Genomic DNA, 6,445 nt, shown 5'->3' with positions numbered 1-6,445 from the left:
AGGGATTTTCAAGAACCACCACTCTATTCAAGGTATCAGGGAGAGAGTAAGCCAAAGACTCAAGGGTCAACAGAGCCTGGAGGACCACCCATAGAACGAGTTCAAAGAGAAGAACCACCTCCAACGAGAACCGTTAGAAATTATGGCTTAGGAGCACCACTGGGAGAGGAACCAACCTATTATAGAAGACCTGAGGAGGTATATCGATTAGGACGGGGAGATCCAATGATGAGGTTTGTAGATCATCGAAGAATTAGACCTTCTCAAGTGAAAAAATGGGTAAACAAGAAATACACAAGAAGGAGAGACCCAAGAGATCATGTAGCAGCCTTTGTGCGTGTAATTAGAGCTGCAGGGTTTGGATTAACCCTCGAGGACGATGCTGCCACTTGGTTTGACTCTGTAGAGAGTAGAGACTTTGAGTCTATGGAGGAAGTGTTTGACGAGTTTATCGAGGAATTCTCACAAAGGGGGACAACTCATAATACTGTCTCACAGATCCATAAATTCAAACAGAAAGATGGAGAATCTGTACAAAAGGCAGCCCTAAGACTAAAAAGATATGTTAAGTTCTGTCCTGTTGAAGAACTGCCAACTCAGTCCAGAATTATATTGATATTCATCCAAGGACTAAGGAATGCGGATCTCCATAAAGACTTACATATGAAGAGGAGCACGACATTGAATGAGTTGACCAAGGAGGCTCTTTACCTTGTGGACAATTGTGCGGTCTACAAAGAGGGGGAGTTCAAGGACCTTGATGACAATTCGTCTTCACAACAAAGTGGAAGCAAGTCTTCTAAGACAGCACCGAAAGGAGAAGTAGCTGTAAAACAAGAGTAGCTTGTAGATGAAGTGCTAAAAAAGATCAACTTGTATGCCAAACCCCAGGCTAAACAGCCCAAGTGGTGTGCTATTGAACAAAAATGGACAAACCATAGGAATGTTATTATAACAAGGGGTATGTGAGAGAGAGACCTTATGCTCCCCAAGCTCCAGTAGCTTCTCCTCAAGTTCCATCAATTCCTAGATATCAAGCAAGCAACCTATCAGGACCTGTAGGTGTAGAAAGAGCACAACCGGTGTTGGGGCAACAACCACCCCTACCAGGATTACGACCAATTGGTATAAGATACACACCAACAGTAACTGAATCAGAGGATAAGGCTTTGATGCCTATGCATGCATATTATGAAGATCCCAATGCATATGCGGCAAACCGTGTCTATTATCCACCGGAAGAACCCTTGACACCAGAACCATGGAGTATGATAGGAAATACAGGACCACCAACTGCTGCACAGGTAGCAGGAGAAGGAAGATATATCTTAGAGGAATGAACACTGATGTTCATAGCCAATGGAGGCATGGGTGGACACAGACATGCTTACCAACAAAGAGGAGCTCAAGGAGCACCTCAACAACCCAAGTGACCCTGCTACAAGTGTGGTGGAGACCATTGACTAAGAGACTGTCCTCATGATGAAATCATTAGAGTCAATGCGTATTGCCTAGAATGTGGAATTACTCATTTGATTCCCGATTGCCCTAAAAACCTGAGCAAAGGAGCAAAAACCACCTTGAACATGTTAGAAACAGTACCTTCCAATGGAGGATCGGAAAATGAAAGAATCATACCTATTCAGGCGGTAACACAAGCCCAAGCTCAAAGAAGGACTAACGAACCCATAGTTGAAGAACCAAAAACCGATGCCCAAAGTTCAGAAATGAGAAATCAGAGAAGCACTTGGAAAGCTAGAAAGGCGCGTAGGAAATCCAGGAAGGAACGAGAGCTAACAGCCCTATTCGAGGAGTTAAAACATACACAGGAGAGATTAGAGCGGTTAGAGGATCTAGATAGCTTAAGCTCACACACCACGGCAACCATAGCACCCAAGGAAATAGCAGAGCCCAAAAGTGCAGGATTGGGAGGATCTGTACTAGCTGACAAGGTAAATGAGCAGTTGGATGCACTTCTAAAAGTTTATGAAGCTAGACTTAAAAAGAACCAAACTCAGGAGCAAAGGTGGATGACTTATCCATATGCAGAAATAGAAAAACAGAGGTTAGATATGTGTAAAAAGATGATCAAAACAGCTCAATCATTGATGGAAGACCCGCTGGGTAAACGTGCACATTGGCATGAGGCACCAGCTCCAACCCCTATCCAACCAACTTTAGAGAAACATGTAGAAACGAAGGAAAGAATCGCTAATGCCTATGAGTCCAGCGGAGAGCCTATCATAGTGCCAAATACCACAGATGGGACAAGTGACGGGTTTTAGCCTAAAATATTGGCAGAAATGGGTGAGGACTGTAACGGTCTAGACGATCTGTGGAAGCTAATCCGTGAGGCCAACGAGGCTAATAGGATGAGTAACCACATGAATAGCACGAGAAAAGAAAAGAATGTAACCTTACCTCCTATTGAAGAATTTGAGGCAAGATCGCAAATGAACTTTGAGATACATTCACAAGGGGGAGACCAAGGATCAATTAGTTCGGGGCACAGCCAACCCGACTCGCTAAGAACTTTGCCCTCTTACCTAGGAGAGTATGAAGCTAAGTCGGAAGTGAGAGCAATACCATCTCAAAGACTTTCTTCTAACAAAGTGATGGATTCGCAAGGATTGATTGAGTTGTTGTCCACCCCGGTGGCATGGAGTGTTACCATGCACCGAGCGATTTTTTCCGAGCAAGGACAAACCCGAGCAACTGTTTGTACACGATATAGTAAATTTTATCATCAACATAATACTTATTGTTTGTTATATATTCACGCACCACAACAAAAAGGTTTATCAATGGATAGACTACCTCCTAAATTCCAAAAGATCAAAGTTTACTTTTAAGAAAATAAACACAATATTTGAAAATATTATCTTCTCTCTTAGGCTCGCTTGGGCTTCACATGTTTTTAGCATAAAGTAAGATTAACAGACTAATAAGAAGTCTAGCCTTGTACTTAATGCTCAAGTCATCGTAAGTTTCTCCTTTTTTCCATTGATTCTTAAGTGCTTGGGAAAAATGTGTCTCAGCTTAATATCGTACCCTTTTCAATTAAAAAAATTCCAGTATGTCCCAACAAATTTTGGAAAAAAAAAGTACGACACAAATCCCTAGAGATGCCTACTGCAAAGACAAAGGACAAGACTGACAAAAGGAAGGGCATAGAGTCATCTACTATAGCACACTGGCACGAGCAATAGCGTGGGGTCAATGACACATGGTCATTAACAACAGCGTAGCCAGGCTGGTTTTGGGGGACCTTTGTTATATTTTTTTATTAATGCGCTACACTATGCCACGCACCACTATGAAGCCTCCTATGTTGTTAGCGCAGTTGATTGGAAGATGCGTGTGTGAAGCAGCAAGAGTTCGAGTCCAACTTGCTAAGTTTTTGGTTGGGGGACTATTTCGCGACCTACCTTGGCAAGAAGTCGACGCAGGCAAGCTGAGAGAGAGAGAGAGAGAGAGAGAGAGAGAGAGAGAGAGAGAGAGAGAGAGAGAGAGAGAGAGAGAGAGAGAGAGAGAGAGAGAGAGGTGCTCGCCTCTTCTCTCTTACCAAGCCATTGTAGCTTGAGCTTGAGCTCGCCAACCCACTTTGGCTAGTATGCGGGCAGAAGTAGACGCAGGCAAGCTGAGAGAGAGAGAGAGAGAGAGAGAGAGAGAGAGAGAGAGAGAGAGAGAGAGAGAGAGAGAGAGAGAGAGAGAGAGAGAGAGAGAGAGAGAGAGAGAGAGAGAGATTTGTGGCTTAAAAGCTTGTGGAGCCATCGCCCACCACCTCTGAAAGCAACTGCAATAGCCAAAGAGAAGGGCGGTTTTGACTTTGGAGACGATTTGGCGTATGCCACCTGCCTCAAAATCCTCCGGATAATAGGATATAGAGGGAGTCCTACGTGAAGAAGATACGCCTTAAATACACACACACACATACGCTTGCCGAAAAACATGGGGAAATCTGAGGTGAGTCCCGCATGTGGTAATTCTAGAGAGAAGGCCAAGAGAAGGGGGGCCTTGCTCAAACTCTGGTAAGTCTGGAGATCGTATGTTTTCTTTTGCCCAATGGGTGTCTGCCACAGAAAGAGGACACATGCCTCGTCCATCAAAGGTTTGGGACAAGTACACCTTCAGCAGCTCTTCAACTAGATCCCAGAATTGCTCTTCTTCAGGGACCTCGATGGAATTGGAGCCCCCTCCTCATACCATGATGCTAGAGTGTTTTCAAACTCTTGAAGGCTAGAGCATTGGCGAAGGCTGGCCCCCCAACACACACAGTATTGGCGGAATTTTGAGAGGGCAGACTCCTGGAAGGTCCATACACGGTCTGCCAACGGGAGATGAGGTCGAAGGGGCCCGAATGCCGGGGCCGATGGGTGCCATTGGGTGGCCGATGTAGTGCAGGAAGATGATGGTGGAATCCGCGCTAGCATAGATCCATCCCATGTGCCGGATGAAGTGCGTCACCTCCTCTTCGTCGTGCTGAGCAATACATACCCCGTCGTGCCATGAGTATCGTACCCCTGTGACTTGCACGAGAAGCTGACACGTCATCTCTAGGATGTCTCCGATTACTCTCTGCTGCAAGCCAGGGACTTTATGCATGCCCTTGCAAGGTGTTTTCGCTGGATCAGCCCTTGGCACTTTGACATGCATTCATAGTTGAAAACCTCGTACACATACATAGTCAATGATACCTCCGCCTCCTCTGAACCCAACCTCTCACAGTTTTTAAAAAAAAACTGTCTGAAAGAGAGCGCACCGGCGTGCGCTCTTTCAGACAGTTTTTTTATAAAAAACTGTGAGAGAGCGACAAACAGAGAGAGAGAGAGAGAGAGAGAGAGAGAGAGAGAGAGAGAGAGAGAGAGAGAGAGAGAGAGAGAGAGAGAGAGAGAGAGAGAGAGAGAGAGAGAGAGAGAGAGAGAGAGAGAGAGAGAGAGAGAGAGAGAGAGAGAGAGAGAGAGAGAGAGAGAGAGAGAGAGAGACAAGTGATGGCGTACATTGTGCGCTGTGAGGGCATGGTGAGGGCGTCCTCAGCATCCTAGTCCATCGCTCCCTTGCTACCTTCCCTCCAGTCAACTTTCTCACAACAGTCAAGAAGGAAATTAAGCTCCACTTCTCATAGGGGTAGCAAGAGCAGGCGTTTGCGTCTGACAGTGCATGCAAAAGGGCAGTGTGGGGATGGCATAACTACAGCAGAAAGGATTGTTTCTGCTTCTTCGTAACTTCTCCCTTTCCTGGATGGTGTACAATATGGATGGTATTTTTTGACACAGTTCCCCCAAGACCAGGTAGCCTTTAGACCTCTCTACCCGCTCCTGCATGTTTACTCCAGCACCCCTTTTGCAAGTGTTGCAGTTTTCCTTGGCCTCTATTTCCCGGTCGTCCAGAATCCAAACTTCAATCGCTATGTACGCTACAACACCATGCAAGCTGTCATGTTGGATATACTTCTCATTCTCCTGAGCCTTATGGAAGGCATTTATCATCCACAAAGCGGTGTTGGCTTGGAGATTCTAGTGGTGTTTTACAATACTGTTTTCTTTTATCTGGTTGCCTGCTTCCTTCTTGGAAGTGGGTCATGAAAGACTCCACGCCTTCCTCTTGTTGCAGATGCTACAAATGCTCAGGTCATGTGAGGTGCACCATTCTTTCATGTAAGCTTACAAGAAATTGTGTAACACATTATGTAACAGCTTAAACTAGAAAATATAGTATTTTCAAGTGTAGTATATCCAGTTTCTTTCAAAAAGAGAGAGAGAGAGAGAGAGAGAGAGAGAGAGAGAGAGAGAGAGAGAGAGATAAGCCAATACTACTTGGTTGAGGCAGTTAGCGTTCTAATCTTTGCTAGCAACCTGCTCACCATTTTGTGCTGTGTTTTTTTCAAGAGAAACCACACCGTCAAAGCTAATGGCATCTCGTGAGAAGCTTGACCAGAAGGCACGCGCTAAAGAGATGGTCGTTCCTGGAGGCACTGGAGGCAAGACCTTAGAAGCGCGTGAACGCCTTGCGGAAGGGAGCAGCAAAGGAGGGCAGACACGAAAAGAGCAAATGGGGATAGAAGGATACCACGAAATGGGAAAGAAGGGTGGCCTCTCCAACCTGGAGCAGTCTGCCGGTGAGGTAGCTGAGGAGAAGGCAGTGCCATTCGATGAGTAAAAAATATAGAACTCAGTAGAAAAAATGTCCCCAGTTACATCATCAGTGCATATTGTATCTTTTTGATGTGCTTGATGGGAATTACGATCTTAGTCTACTACTAGCAGTAGTTTTTCGGCTGCAGATTATCTTAATTAGTGCACATATTGTATTTTTTTGTTGTTCTCGGTGGGAATTGTGATCTTAGTCTTCTACTAGCACTAGTTTTTTGGCTGTGGATTAGCTTTTGTAAACCTAAAGCTCTTGCTTTTGTAATTAAAACTACCATCTGCTATTTAGCTTTGCA

At 45.0% G+C, this 6,445-nt stretch overlaps 2 pseudogenes; both read left to right on the top strand.

The window, feature by feature from the left end:
- Nucleotides 1–4,991: 4,991 nt before the first annotated feature.
- LOC147456169 (protein TIC 20-v, chloroplastic pseudogene) lies at nt 4,992–5,639 on the top strand (annotated as a pseudogene).
- Nucleotides 5,640–5,910: 271 nt separating this feature from the next.
- LOC147456168 (protein EMB-1 pseudogene) lies at nt 5,911–6,178 on the top strand (annotated as a pseudogene).
- The last annotated feature ends 267 nt before the right edge of the window (nt 6,179–6,445 follow it).

Source organism: Adiantum capillus-veneris, chromosome 6 (assembly GCF_014529385.1).
Source record: "Adiantum capillus-veneris isolate H3 chromosome 6, ASM1452938v2, whole genome shotgun sequence".
NCBI lineage: Eukaryota > Viridiplantae > Streptophyta > Polypodiopsida > Polypodiales > Pteridaceae > Adiantum > Adiantum capillus-veneris.
The sequence above is the reverse complement of the archived record's forward strand: the minus strand, read 5'-3'. Positions and strand labels throughout refer to the sequence as shown.